The following is a 16204-nucleotide window of genomic DNA, read 5'->3' on the forward strand; positions in this document are numbered from 1 at the left end:
CTATCAGCAAGGGCTTTATGCAGTAAGGCTTCTTAAAGCATCAGGGCTACACCTATTTCACAAGGTGCCTTTGAAACTTAGAGTTCCTGATGAATTGGAGGAAATAAGTGGGAGCTGACAAAACACTAACACTAAAGATTTATGAAAAAGTGTCAAGTTATCAAGTTATATCAGAGTGACTCATAATTATTACAAGAATCAAATAATATATGTAAACACACTTAGTAAACAGGAAAGTATGATAGAAAGACTAGATGGTTTTAGATTTCTTTTTAATCTTGCTCTAAAGCAAGAATAGCAGATATTTTCTGTAAAGAGACAAGATGCAAGGTAGAATAAACAAAATTAGAAACCATGTCTTCAGTGGAAGGGCCATTTCTTTTAAAATAAAACTTGTTGGAAAAAGTGGACAAACGGTTCACTTCATTTCTAAAACGCCTTTGTAGGCAGTGGGGATGGAGTATAAGTGCCATTTTGCAACTGGCCAGAGCTTCCTCCAGATTGCATTAGATTTTTCTGTCAATCCATATCCAGTTGAAACTGACAGCTCAGATACAGACAGGGGGAAGGTGGGGAGCTGATGGAAGTGGGAGACACAGGAGGGGTGACTAATAACACATCTATGAGGGTGAGAACTTCCCACTCTGGAGACTAGAGAGTAGGGTGAAGCCATTTTCACCATTAGCCCACAAACATTGATGACCTCAGCAAGCTAAATGGCTCCACCAAGTGGAGAACAGAGCAGAGCCATTACACCAAGCCCCACCTCCTGTGTCCTCCAGGCACATCTCCACTAAGACAAGTTGGTCTGAGAATCAGACCAGCAAGCCCCTTCCCCCCAGAAGACCAGCACAAATCCCTTCTGTGAGCTTAGTCTACTGACCATAGACTGCTGCAAAGTTTCAGCTCTAGGGGAAACTGGAACTAGCTTCATTTTTTTGTTTGTTTTTATTGTTATTGCTTCTGTTTTTGTTGTTGTTGATGTTTATCTTTTCTTTTGTTTTTTGGATACAGAAAGAACAAATTTTTTACCTTTCCGTTTTATTTTTATTTTTCTTTGTTTAGTTTTTAATTTCTTTGTCTCTCCTTTACTCCTTTCTCTTTTTTCTATCAGGCTTCTCTTTAGAAGCAGAACAAAACACATCTAGGATCAAGCTTCCTTTATTTGATTTTTTAAGGTTTTTAAATTTGTATTTCATTCTATCAATATTATTACTGTTGTTGTTGTTTCTTCCTCCAAATGACAAGATGGAGGAATTCACTGCAAAAGAAAGAACAGGAAGAAATGACGGCCAGGGATTTAGGCAATGCAGATATAAGTAAGATGTCTAAACTAGAATTTAAAACAATGATTTTAAGGATACTAGCTGGGCTTGAAAAAAGCACAGAAGACACCAGAGAATCCCTTTCTGCAGAAATAAAACAACTGAAATTTAGGCCAAAAATTAAAAATGCTATAACTGAGATTCAAACATAAATGGAGGCCATAAAAATGAGGATGGATGAGGCAGAGGAACAAATTAGTGATATAGAAGATAAGGTTATTTTATGGAAAATAATGAAGCTGAAAAGAACAGGGAAACAAAGATCAGAGATCATGAAGGATTTTTCAACATTTTAAAATCTTCCAGGGTAGAACAATTTTTTCCCCACACTTTATTCTTAATGGCATAGAACTTCATTAAATGGTGTTTATCTAAAGCCGTATCTGTTTCAGTAAAATATACACAACAAATTCAATGGAAATTGATTCTACGTGTGTTCCAAGGTTTCTCCAAGGATTAAAAACCTGACAGATGGAAAAGGATTTATCTTTGTATTCCACAAGACTTGTAGGTTGAAGATACAAAGCCAATCTTTCAAATAAGGCAATAGCCCAACTCAGATGCCACCAAGTTCATTTGTTTTTTTGAAATAGAGGGAAATAAAATGTGAGATACAGAAAATGAGATCAATAAATAAAGGAAAGGAGGTGATTTAAATTAATGATCTTATAAGTAGTAGAGCTTGGTGAAGGAAAAAGAAAACATTAGTGGAAGGATACCCAATACACAATTGGAACACATGCTTCAGGACACCAGAAAAGCAGGAGTACCAAAAATAGAAAAAGTTAAGAAAGGCTAGGAAAAAACTGTAATTTAATATTGCTTTTCATATACATTTAGTGAAATTCTGAAAGAGTACATTTAATATTTTGTCACTTAGTATTATTTTTAATTTCTATATCACATGGCTATGCACACCATCTTTGTAGTATGTAGGCTCTTCATCTGGCTTGAGTTATGGTTATGTGCCTGTGTGTGCCTGGAAAGGGAGAAGGAGAGTCTGGGGAGGAAGATTATTTACAGAATGAAAAAAAAAGTTAAAAAAAAAAACTTACTTTGTCTGGTAAGTAACTCAGGACCATCAGACAATGGTCTTTAATGCTTCCCACTTCCATTCAGTTTTGTTAAAAGAAGTGGCCCTTTTGCTAGAGACATGGTTTCTAACTCTTTGTCTATTCTGCCTTCCATCCTTTTCTCCTATTTTGTTTTCGCCTCTCATTTTGATGTTTGTACAGGCTCATTTACAATTTTGTCATGCTCTTTGAATGAAAAAAGTCATTTAAAAATGCTAGGATTCTTTATTTCTCTAAGAATCTCAAAATGTTTAACAACCCATTAGGCTCCATAGTGCCCTGGAAAGACAAAGGAAGAAGACAATCATACATGAGAAATGGAGGAGGGCAGAAGACTCAATGATGTGGTTGATTTTCATTCCAGAATGCAGGAAGTATGTAATTTTGAAGTCCTTATTTGGCCTATCTGCCAAAACTTCCTTGCCATTTTTGAATTTAGAAGCACTTGGTTCAAATCTCTCTTCCACCCAAAATTACTGTCTTTCAGTATTTGTAATCGATTTTCATATGCAGTAACCATTAGCTCCTTATTGGGCAATGACCTCCCCAGTGACAGTGACCGTGGCAGAGAGATTGGTTGAAAGTGGGTGCTCAGAAAATATTGGGTGGTGGGGATGTGGGGTGGTTCAGTCGATTAAGCGTCCTACTCTTGATTTCAGCTTGGGTCATGATCTCATGGTTCATGAGCTTGAGCCCCATGTCTGGCTCTGTGCTGACAGTGTGGAGCCTGCTTGGGATTCTCTCCCTCCCTTTCTCTCTTTTCCTCCCCTACTCACGGTCTCCTTGCCTCCCCCACTCATGCTCTGTCTCTCTCTGAAAATATATAATAAACATTAAAAAAAATGTCAGCTGGGTTTTCTCATGCCACTTGAACAAACATTTATTTAGTGCATCCTTAAAGCAAGTGTTGTACTAGCTGCACAATCCTATCATTAAGGAGTCCACAATCTAGTGGGATACAAGACCATAAGAAATGTTACAAAATGCTGAAAACAGCCAACACTCTTCACTCTCTTTTGTCTTCATGCTATAGGCAACACTGAACCTCATTTCCTATCACTCTCTCTGCCCCCCCCCCCCCCACCAATTTCTCCCTCTTCAATCACAATGCTGGGACTTTTGTACTCTCTTAGATGGCTCTATCTCTGGAGAAGTCAAAGTAAGTGATGGAGACAGAGACAGATGAACATTCCTCTTGGGGAAAAATCATGTTTTTTTCTTGTGTTTGGGACTTCAGTTTCTTTCAATTATGACAAGACATGTAACTGTTAAACTCAGCATCCTGCCAGGCTTTGCATGCATTCATTTCACATTTAGTGTGTACCTACTATGTGCTGGGCTTGGTGGCAGGCACTAGGGAAAGCAGTGGTAGGATAGTTAACAGCCCCTATATTTCTGGGACACACAGTAATAATGAAATAAATATTCAGTCAAAACAGGTGCCATCTCAAGACTTTAGGATTGTATAATTCAGGTGATGAGGTATTGTAAAAGTAACAAAAAACTTAGAGGAAAGCAATAAAGTATTAATTGACACTGGATGGGGGGGAGCATAATTTTACTCAGTGTCCTGTGAAAAAGGTCCTTGTAATCATATTTAATCATATCCCAGTTGTAACAGGAATATGATATATAACAATCCTCAGTGACATTAATAAAAAAATTTCTCCACAAAAACTTATTAAATACATTTCTTTTCGGTTGTCCCAAATAAAAACTTTTGTATGGTGTGTCCTACTCTGTCTTCTTGTGCCTTAAAGAGAACATTGCTCCTAAATCGGATCAACCAGCCTAGAATTCCAAGTTAGGGTTAGGCCTTGGTCTAGATATAGACCCTCCAATCAGTAGCAAGATGACTTTGGGCAAATGCCTTCATCTCCTTTAACATCAGTTCTTCATCTATAAAATAGGAATAATATTACCCTTTTCCTGTGCTTGATGTGTGTAATAATAAAATAATGTGTATAAAGTGCCCACATCACAGTAAAATGTCCAATAATTGATACCTACTATGGTCATTGTGTTCATTCCTGCTAAAGTTACTATTGATGCTGAGACTCACTCCCAGGTTGACATGCAGACTATTCCAGATAACACTGCACCTTTCATGTCAGGAGGTCTACACCATCTACTCTGTCTCTTGGAATGTCAATTCCTTGGGGAATAGGGACCACAGTGTAAATGTTTTGTGCTCAAGCTCTTTGAATAGTGTACTGCATACAAATGCTGGAGATGAGGTTTGGAATCACTCTCCATATAAATTTTATTAATATTTATAGGTCTACTTGGATTTTCTAATTTCTTTTTACTTAGTTGGTAATTAATTTCTTTTAGGAAATGGTCCACTTCATCTTAATTTTCAAATTTACTGGCATAATTTTTTCTAACATTATAATTCTAAAATTTCTCCTACATTGCAATTACATCTTCATTTTCATTATGTATTTAGTTTCTTTGTTACACTTATTTTTTTCTTGATAAATCATGTCATGGCCACACCACAAGGTCAACATAGACTAAGGGTAGCAGAACTGGTAAGGGGAAGAAGTGGTTGAGTGATGAATCCCATTTTCAAACAAGCAATAAGCTGTTCTCAAATATATCACATCTCATGCCTACACTATGTTCTCATCAATGGTGCTCATACCCACCAGTTACAAGTTTGAAGGGGGCTACATACAGCAGCAAACAGACACAGAAATCCAGTATGGGGTGTCTGTGTGAAGCCATGCAAGTTCCTTCTCCTCAGTCCTTCCCCCAGCATTATCATTACCGTTTATTTCAAAAATTCAAAAGCTGGAAAGTTTAATGTGCAAATCAAAGGCCGATGAAATACCCAGAGCTCTGCTCAGTGTCCTGATGAATGTGTTAAAGAGAAATGTGATTAGAGAAGTGATAGAGTTAAGCAGGAGATTATGCATCTGGCTCATGTTTTATGGATTCTGGTGGAGTGGGGGATGGGCAGTAAGAGTGCTCTTCTGAATGAAAATAGTCCAAAAATCACTACTGCTTATATCTTATAGTATTTCAGCAGGAGGGGATCTTGGAGGTGTCAAAGTGTCCCTAACCTGTGGCGTGGATATGAATAATATTTTCAATTAATTCTACCTTGTGTTAGAAAAATTAAAGGAGGAATTGGTCCATTCCAATTGGTCCATATTAAAAGACCTCTGTAAATGTGGAAAGGAGAGACATGTGGAGAAAATCAGTCAGAAGGTCACTAACATAGTTGGCAACATTTACTCCTAAATCTTTAATCCCTATGCTATGCATGACATAGAAGCAAGGTTTGTTTCGAGCCCGAATATAGGCAAGACTCTATGTGCAAGGTGACATAATGTTTAGCTACCTTGTTGGTCTACTTGTTCTGGTCATAGAGATTCTGGAACCTACCCTGCTTCGGGATTATGTGTGTCTCTTATGCTTCCATTATGGTCATACTCTCATATCTATGACACCACAGAGTTTACAAAGCATGTTCTCATATATTACTTCAATTGCTTTCCATGTCACCCCAGGAAAATAAACAGCTATTATTTATCATAAATAACTGCTATTATTGTCCAATTTGTCCATATGAAAAAAAAGTGAAGCTCAGAGATTCAGAAACCTTTCTGGGGGTTAACAGGTGCTAACTCTCTGGTGAGACTCAAATGAAACCCTAGCTCTGCCTGTTCGCTTGTAGATGACTTTGCTAAAGCAATGTGCACAATGTTTGCCACCATTCTTGTTCAATAAAGTGTGGATAATCATACATATTTGGCCTGGCGGTGACAGGGAACAGACGTAATATACTTAAGGGCTTAACTCTGTGTCTCATGGAGGAGGTGGCTCAGCAAACAGGAGCTTTTGTTGTTAGCCCAATCCAACATGGCCTTCTAGCTCACCTTGAGTCTGCCACTGACATCGTTCACCAAGAGTTACCTAACAGAGTAAATATCATCAATGCATTAAAAATGATGTCATAAAGGCAGTGAAATTAACGAAATACATACAACCATGAAATATTCAGAACAGCTGGACCCAAAGGGAATTTTCAAAGTGCTTAGGATATGATGCTTCCTGAAATCCAGAGAACAACTCCTCATGTGTTTTCCCTGAAATGTATTTGTGTTCTGAACACAGTTGCTTGGGGGGGTAGGAAACAGCAGAGGTTATTTTCAGAGGATTAGCAGTTTTCTCTTCTTAATCACCATGGCAGTCTGTGCAAAAGCCAAGATGAAATGAAGGCTGCACCATCCCGTCTCCATTTTACAGCCAAAACTATGGATATATATTGCCAGGCCTCTTCTGCCACCTTATGAGTACGCTGATTTTAGGCAGGAAAGGACGAGCAGAAGTAGTTCATGAAACCAAATCTAATCTCCATGTCCTGGCCTAAAGGAAGGATTTGGAAAGATAGAGTCACAGACACTGGCAGTTTCAAATCAGACTGTGATCCAGCATCTCCCCAATAATGTGAGAAGATCCATAAATGACAAACAAATGAAAATCTGGATTGTTATTCATATTGTTCCTGAGGATGTGCCTTTTATATGTATTAGCACACCTGTGTTCCAGGAAATTACTTACACATGCAGAGCTAATAAAAATTCCATGTATCCACAACTGGCCAAACCATAACAGAAGTCCTTTTATCAGCTAGGGAGAATGAAACACTCTAAACAAGAAAATTCGACCACCCTAGTTATAGCTGTGGAAATATTTCTCCAGAAGCACTTTCTCATTCTCTGAGAAAGTCTACACACTTTAGTCATACCTCATGAATTCACAGGGCAGTAATTGGGAAGATTCCAGTGATAAGGATGTTGAAAGAGGGATACGTACAACATAATATCTGAGGTGTGTAGCCCTCTATCAACCCCTTTGTAGACCTCTATCAAACCTTACACTTACCCATAGCTAAACCATGAGATCTGTTCACTTTTAAGAGTTAGCAAGCTCGTGGCCATCAGTCCCAAGGCTATGGGACCCAAGGCTATATATGACCATGGAGTGTTTAAAGACAAAGCAAAAGCAACCGGATCCTGACTGCTGATTCATCATGTACTCATCCAAGTGGGATGAATAAGGCAGAGGATCTGGAGATATGGTTAATTAGAAACAAACAAAGGGATTCTTGTTAATATTTTTGCCTGGACAACCAGAGTTTCTGTTTGGACCATTGCATTCAGCAATTGAGGCTCAAAGCTTTTAATTTGATGCACTGATTTTACCTGCTGAACCACAAAAGCTGGTTTTCATCTAACAGGCATGTGATGAGATTACAAAATATACTTTCTCTCTGAGGAATGCAGTGAAAAGGACTGCACTAACCCTCCTGATTTCACAACAAAAAATAATCTTAGGACAAGATCTGCAGTAGAGAATGAACACATGTTCCCACAGTGTGCGTGACTCCCCTGTTAGGATGTGGGGCAGCCCCAGCTAGCTCCTCTTCTTGCTTTTAGCCCCATGTTCAATGCCATGTCTGACATGAGATGGATGATTTCAAGCAAGTTCTATAGACTCTATAATTACCTCTCAGGGTTGTGGTAAGGATTAAATGAAATAGTACATACAAAGTGCTTAGAGGGGTGTCTGGTATTTTAATAAGTTCTTGATAATTTTGGCTATCTTGAAAAATCATCAATATTATCACTAGAAATCATGAGATTGTGCAGGAAGAGAAATCTATAGTCTTTACTTGGGAGGATGATAGTCTCTACTTTGGATGATTTGGAATTAGTAGAGATGTCAGGGAAATTTCCATGGAAGAGACTAGTGAATATCAAAATAGGCAAACAAAGTAGGAAAATGTGGCAGAGGTTGGAAGCCCAGTTGGGGCTGCATGGAATAGCATTACCGCCATTACTGCCAACCACAGACACGTATTGAAGGTATACCATGGATGTGGGCATTTTGTACACTCACTTCACTTATTTGACATATGGTATGCTTATTGGAAGTGTTGACTCAATAGGGTGCAAATAAGGAGAAATTTTTTCCTCTCATCATGGCCCTTTAAACCTGACATTTAGAATTAAACCTCATGTAAAATTTCAAGTGGATTCCCCATTTTCTCCTGTCGCTTTCACATTTAATGAGTCTCACTTAGGGGAGGCTTTTTACCAAGTCCCGTGTTTCCTAATATCAAGATTTTACTCTTTGAATTAATTTAAATTCCTTGCCCTGAACTCACATTGGACTCAAGCTTGGAAACTATAGGAAGAGATGGTGATGAGTTTAGCATCCTCACTGTGCCCTTGCTTTCTCTTCCACCCTTCTGTCTTGGTCACTAACTGCCTCCCTTCCTTCTAGCCATGGAGCAGGGAGGAGGACAGGGAGGGACAGGGAATATTTCATCTGACTGGTGCAGTTTTAATCTGTCTTGGGCACCCACTGATTGTGGCAGATGCCCAATGCTGGCTCTGAGTTCTCCTTGCTGACACCACTTCATGTGCTGCTTCCTGGTACTGGTCACTGACTCCTTCTCCTGGTCATTGACCATTTCTCCTTGGGGCCTTGTTCTGACCACATGCTTGCTCCACAAGCTATCTTCCTGGTGGGCCCCTTTCTGTGACTACCTGAGCCAGTTACCACCTTCTGCACACTCTTGGCTATATGCTTACCCGGGTGCCCCCTGTGGCTGGCTCTATCTCCCATCCTCATTGCCTCTCAGGCCAGTTTGTATTCTTGAGGGAGTTGAGCACCCTACCTCCCCTAAACTCCAAAGGACCCTTGTGTTTCTTTACAATTTAATTCACTTCAAGAATTTACTGAGTTCCTCCCACCTGCCAGGCACTAGTCAAGGTACTCAGATTACAGCAATGAACAAAACAAGGACCCCATCCTCATGGAATTTACATTCTAGAGTAGTGAGGCAGACAATTAACTAAAAAACTAATAAATTATCTGATAAACTAGACTATGATTGATGTTATGGAGGACAACAAAGCAAAAAAAAAAAAAAAGAAAAAGAAAAAGATGGGGATCACTGAAAGGGAACTGCAATGTTGAATGATCAGGGAAGATGTCGCTAAGGAGACTTACAGGAGACATGAATGTCTGATGAAGACTCCCCATATTTGACACTAGTCTCTTAGCAGCACTGGGGCCCTGGATGTACAACTTCCAGGTGGGGTGAGCAATTAAAATCCCTCTTGGCAGTATATTCCCTTCTACAGGTGGTGGGCTTGAGGTGGGGAAAGCACGTTCTTCTACTTCCCTCTTTTTCAAAGAAATTCATTTTTCCTGTACATAGCTGCTTATATATACTTAAAATAGTTGATGGACTATGATTGTAAAAAATCATCCCTTAGCAACTTCTATATACATGGCCCGGGCTTCATTTTTAAATATGCATGAGTATTTCCTATCCTTTGTTTCCCATCTTCTGGATCTCAGCCAAAATTCCATCACAATAGGAAAAGACTTGCTTAACTTTCTACAAGATACATTGACAAGATTGATGGTCAGTCATTTGATCAAAGTCCCATAGATAAGAGGCCACAGGGATTTGGGCCTAGTTTTCCTGTACATGGTTTCTTCTATTATATCATGTGAGAAACTTAAGAAGGTATAAGTCAAACCAATAAACAAGTAAACCAAACAAACCCAACAAAGTAAGAGTACCTATCAAACCATGGCTTGTGCCTACCTCACTTTTCTAAGACCAACCCTTAACATCCCAGCAGCTCTGTGTTACGCCAAATCTGCTCCCAATTTCTCTGCTTTGACGAGGTCATTAAAAAAAATCTTTGAAATGTTCTTATAAAGGATGGGCTCTGCTTATGTCTCACATTGGATAGGTAGGTCAATGCCTAGAACAACTTGCTTCACCAGGATAATAGCTACCACCATCTCCTTGTTGGAAGAGATCTCTTTCATTAGCAAAAGAAAAAGCGTCTGCACCTTCTTAACAACATTGACTTCTCTTCCTCCCTTTTGAAAGGGAATATTCTGGTCATTAAATCACATTTCAGATGTTTATCCTCTTATTGCCTCAGATGATGTTACAGGGTTTTGAAAGAATCGTAATCCATAGTTGAAAATTAGGTCCAACTAGAATTTGGAGAGTTAATTATCACTTTAACCACCTGTATTCAGGATCATCAAGAGAGCTGGTCTCAGGAGATAAGGCTGGTAAATAATTACAATAATTTTCTCTCTAAATTACTCCCTAGACTCTTTCTTCATGTACCTTAACACATTTTCTTGTATGTATACTGATACACTACTCAGAGCAGTCAGTGGGCAAAAACAATTACTAACCTCTACCAGAACTTCACAGTTTACAGAAAACTTTTCAAAAATCTTATCTCATTTTACCTTCATTAAACCATGTGGGGTTGACAAGGCAAAGTTTTTCATATATCTACAAAATTTACTAATAAGATAGGTTTCCATGCCTTACTTTCCCCAACTATTGACAGGCAAAAGCTATGGTGTGCCATGTAACATTATCCTGCCAGCCCTAGCTGTCCAGGTCAAGGATGGACAGCTGACTTAGGTAGCATATTACAATTCCCATGACAAACCCTGTATGAAGGACTCCACCCAAAAGGGAGATATCAGCTTAAGTCTGTTACATTTTATTCTAGGGAAGTTAGAATTGGGAAACTAAGGCACTAAGCTCTGAGTAGCTGAACTGAAAGGTCACCTAGTCTTGGAATTGTAGCACCCATATGGGACATGAGTAAGGCTGTTTGTAAAAAATAAGTGACAAGCAAGAGAGTAGAGAAAGCATGAGAAAGAACAACCTCATTAGTAATGGCTTTTCACTCCCCATTTTCAGTTCCTGTAGGGCTGGCCATTGTTTTCCAATTTTGAATGTCCATCAGATAAGTCTTTTGCCCGATAATAAACCCTCTTTACTTGAGCTAGTTTATGTTGATTACTGTTACTCACAGCCAGCAGTCTGAATTGGAACAATCCATTTTACTGACAGCTTCTTCCTAACTACATATCCAATAGAAGCCAAAATCTTTATCATAGTCTGAATGCATCCCTCACCGCAGACTTTGACTCTAACTTAATCTATGCTACTCTCCAAACTTTACATTACATTCAACCAGTCTTATCTTCTTTACTTCCTTTTTCCCATACCATTGAATGCAAGTTCCACAAATGTTGGGAGACATGTTGTTTTGGGCACTTTGGTATTTCCAGAGCTTAGCTCAGTGCTCAGTACATAGCAGACACTCAATAAATATTTGTTTAGTGGCTAGTAAGTCACAGTCAAGAGCTCAAATGTATATCTTATCATGCTCTATTCATTATTCCATATTGCTTGGTCAACCAACAGACAATGGATTTCTTTTTAATTTCTAAATTATAAAATCTATCGTTATTATGGATGTTCATAAACCCACATGTATGTGTTTATTGAGCCCGAAGAGGAGACAAAAGAGCAGTTGCTCTGCTGGTATGCTACAAGAGTAGCCAAGATATGCTACAGAGTTATACAGAAAACCTTTCTGGAATCCAAAACAAGGGACAGAAAAGGACAGCCCTAAATGTATTTAGCAAAACATGGGTAATAAGTACTCCCTTACTAGAGTCTTCGAAAATGTTAAACCACTTTTTTAGGGAGAAAACACTAAGCAGTTTAATAGAATAGTGTTTTTTGTTTGTTTTTGTTTTTGTTTTTATAAGCAAAGGCCTAGAGGAACATTTTGGAAATGTTCCCCTGAACATTACTAACGGTCTAATAACTTAAAATTACACCATATGCTTCCAGAACTGAAGTCCATTTTTTTCCCTTTTAAGTGCAAGAAACATACCCATGTCCAGGAAGGAGTTGGCCATGGGCCAAAGGAAAAAACCCCAGGGGTTCTGAGGATTAACTTGCCTCCTGTGTCTCAAGAACAGAAATTGCCTAACTACCACAAGCCCTCATTTGACTGCCTGTGGCTATACAGGTGCAAATTAGATTAAAATGTCTCCCAAGCTGTATCTTCCCAAGTAGCAGGACATGTACCCTATGGGTGGCTTGTTATACATTTCATCATGCAAGACATCCCCCTAGCCCAGTCTTTAGCACAGCACTCGTTAAGATTTTTACCTGAATCCTCTCACCCAACTTTAAGATCCCCAAGACCAGGGCCAGAGACTTGGTTGTTTTGGGGTCCCCAGAAAATGGTCTCATGCTTGGCACATAATTGCATGTAATGAGCCCCATGAGATGCAAAATTGCATCATGGTTAAGAGTTCAGGTTCAAATCCTGGCTTCACAACTTGCTATGTATGTCACTTTGGCAAAGGTGCTTTGCTGCACTTGTCTTCAGTTTTCTTATTTGTAGGAGGGGTCATTAATAGCATCTACTTCATAAGGTCATGGTGAGGATTAAGCAACATGATTCAAGATAAGCGCTCCATTGGTGCTAGCTATTATTATTATCATTCAATAATTGCTGGGTGAATGAATGAATGAATGAATATCCTTAGAGATTTCCCAAGTCCCTGGTTTACTGCTTTGACCTCAGGGTTCTCAGTAGCTGCTCTCCATTATAGCTTCCAAGTACTGTTGGAACCCAATAGAAGAGATCCTCAGCACCACAAATGGGAAATCTGGAGGCCATTGATAGACGTATGGTATGAGTAGGAGAGAAAAGCATGAAGAATACTAAAAGGGAAAGTTTTGTCTGTTATTGCTGGGTAGGAGCTGTCTTTTGTTCTCTAGCCTATGCTCAGTGTTCTGAACACTGTTGCCACCAAGAGAGATAACAGGAGAAGAATATGGAAGGATCTCGAGTTTATCTTTCCCCACCAATGAGCCAACTTGTAAGTACTGAGCACCACTTATGTGTTAGGCCTTTTGCCAGATGAATAAGCCATCAGAGGCAACCTCTCCTCTCATGGAGCTTACAAGGGAGCAAGGAGGGTAAACATGAAGTATTGAAAACGTGGATACAACAATACTAATGGCAGGGCAAGAGCTCAGTGCTATAGCAGAATTTAGCGGTAGGGCCTGGCATAGTTCAAGGCATCAGGAAGATTTATGGCAGGCAGTGACATTTTAATTAATACTAAAAGGATGGAGCGCCTGGGTTGGTTAAGTGTCTGATTTCAGCTCAGGTCAAGATCTTGTGGTTCACAAGTTTAAGCCCTGCATTGGGCTCTATGCTGACAGCTCAGAGCCTGGAGCCTGCTTCAGATTGCCTCCCTCTCTCTCTGCCCCTCCCCTGCTCATGCTCTGTCTCTGTCTTTCTCTCTCTCAAAAACCAATAAAAACATTTTTTAAAAATTAAAAAAAATACTAAAAGGACAGAAGGATTAGTTTGATGAACAGGAGTGGAGAGAATGTTCTAGGCAAAGGAAAGAGCAAGTGAAAAGGCCCAAAGTAGAGGAAGAGAATGTGTTAGAAGAACTGAAAGAAGGCCAGTGTGGCTGAAGGGCAGAGCCTGAGGGGAGGCCATGATGGTGACTACTGTCCCATTCCTCCTGCTCCCACACCTCCCCCGTTTTTGGTACCCTCTCCTGCACTGTCTCCATTCTGGAAATCCTCCATCTTCTCACCACCAAGAATCCAGCTTTCTTTTTCATTTTGCTTCTGTCACTTTTGTTTTTAAAAATTTTGTTTTGACACATCTGATCAAATACACGGCACTTTTTAAGACATGAATTAATTATCCCATTTTAATTAAAGTCATCTTTAATTGCTAGTCACAGCTTCTGATCAGAATGAGATAAACAGTGTTATCACACAAAGCTGATGTGGAACTCCAGTGAACAACACACGGATATGACAGTCTGTTAAAATAATACTAGTAATCATGAAAGTTGGTTGAATACTTGCTTTAGGTCAGATACTAAGGTAAACACTATCTATGCTTTTCATTTTCATTTAATCCTTCCATGGCTGTAGGAAGTATCTCATTTTCGAAAAGAGGCAACTGAGATTTGGAGAGGCTAATTGTCCAAATTCCACAGCTAACAAGGGGGTGAACCTGATATGCAAATTCAGGCAGTGTGACCTTCGATCGTGCAGTCTTAATCCATATACAGTTTCTGGTCTTGAAGATGTATTATAAGTAAGTCCATTTAATTTTTTAATAATATTAAAAATAGTCCTAACATTGCTCTCCTTCCTTTCCCTCTACTTAATGCCTTTGAAGGTAAGTCAAGATTTCCTGAGGGTTTTCACGCCCTTGGGCAGTCATTCTGGCTGCCAAGCCTGGGCTCTTCAACTTGATTACAATATTCACAAAGCAGGAACCAGATTCTGGAACTCTCATCATTCCATGGACATGTATAGAAGTAGCCCTTCAAATCCTTTAACTTGAATTTTTACTTCAAACTTAGAGAAGGATTTATTTATATTGCTAAGATAATGGGAAAAACTGTGCCAGTATGTTGAAGATTCTCTGTGATTTTGTTGAAAAAAAAAAAAAAGTCCTCACTTTCTTTTTTGCATGTATAGTACTTAAAACTCAACATCACACAGAGCAGTCATCTGATTACAGTAGGATCCATGAGAAAGAAATAAGGTACAAATATTCGATACACAGCTCTGACTGTATGCTAATGAATCAAGTTAAAATTTCCACATATCTCCAAAAATAATGATAAATGGATTAGGTGGTGTCAAAATGATGATATTTAAAGTTGGTGACAGAATTTTAGTACTTCAAATTGACAAGTTTTCCATTCTCAAATGAAAAACAATACATCAAAGAAATTATTTGCACCATGCCAAGACAATTGTATTAATCTATTTGCTCCTATGGCAACAGAAGATGAAACAAACTAAGCCTATGAGGTTCAGTATAAAATAAACTTGCTGAAAGCAATTATTTCAAATTAAAACCGAATTATCATGTTTGCTTCCAAAGCAATGATAGATAATAATAATGGTGCAATAAAGGCTTACATATCCCACAGCCTTATGCTGCTATAGTTCTACATAGAACTAGGACGGACATCACTACTCCTTTGAACTTAGGTTCCTGTCTATAGTTGGATCAAGGTGTGGTTTCTAGTGAATGTGTTTTCCACGAAAACTCCAAACAATCAATTTGGGAAATGACTAAACTGAATAAACTATTTCTTTAGATAGACAGAACTAGAAAGGACATAATTTAGTTCAAAGGAAAACAAACAAACAAACAAACACACAGCTATCCCATGACAAGACATACCAGCACTGAATGTTGAGCCAATCAACTCACGTAGCGTTAGTGCCTAAGGAAAAAAAAAATTCTGCAAAGAAAATAAAAGAGTTCAAATAGGTAAATTTCACCCGGCAACCATCATGTATTTGGCAGAGTGCAGGATCAGGAAGATAAATCATGCCTATCTCCAACATCAAGGCACTGTTAATTTTCACAGGTTGGTTGGTTGGTGTTTGGTTACTTATTTATTTGTTTATGAAAAAGGAACATTCCCTTCCTCCCTAGGATTTTTAAATGTTTATTTATTTTTTATGTATTTTGAGAGAGAGGGAGGCAGAGGGAGAGAAAGAGAGAGAGAATCCCAAGCAGGCTCCACACTCAGTGCATAACTGGATGTGAGGCTCAATCTCACAATCATGAGATTATGACCTGAGCTGAAATCAAGAGTCAGATGCTTAACTGACTGAGCCACTCAGGCACCCTGGATTTCTTAAATACCAAACTATTTTGATGAAAAAGAATCTCCTTTATTGCTGGTGGGAATGCAGAATGTTACAGCCACTTTGGAAGACAGTTTGGTAGTTTCTTACAAAACTAAACAACTCTGTCATACACCCAGAAATCCCACTCCTTGATACTTACCCAAATAAGTTGAAAACTTGTTCACGTAAAAATCTTCACACAGATGTTTATAGCAGCCTTATTCATAATT

Source organism: Herpailurus yagouaroundi, unplaced genomic scaffold (assembly GCF_014898765.1).
Source record: "Herpailurus yagouaroundi ecotype Mexico unplaced genomic scaffold, PumYag 163, whole genome shotgun sequence".
Classification (NCBI taxonomy): domain Eukaryota; kingdom Metazoa; phylum Chordata; class Mammalia; order Carnivora; family Felidae; genus Herpailurus; species Herpailurus yagouaroundi.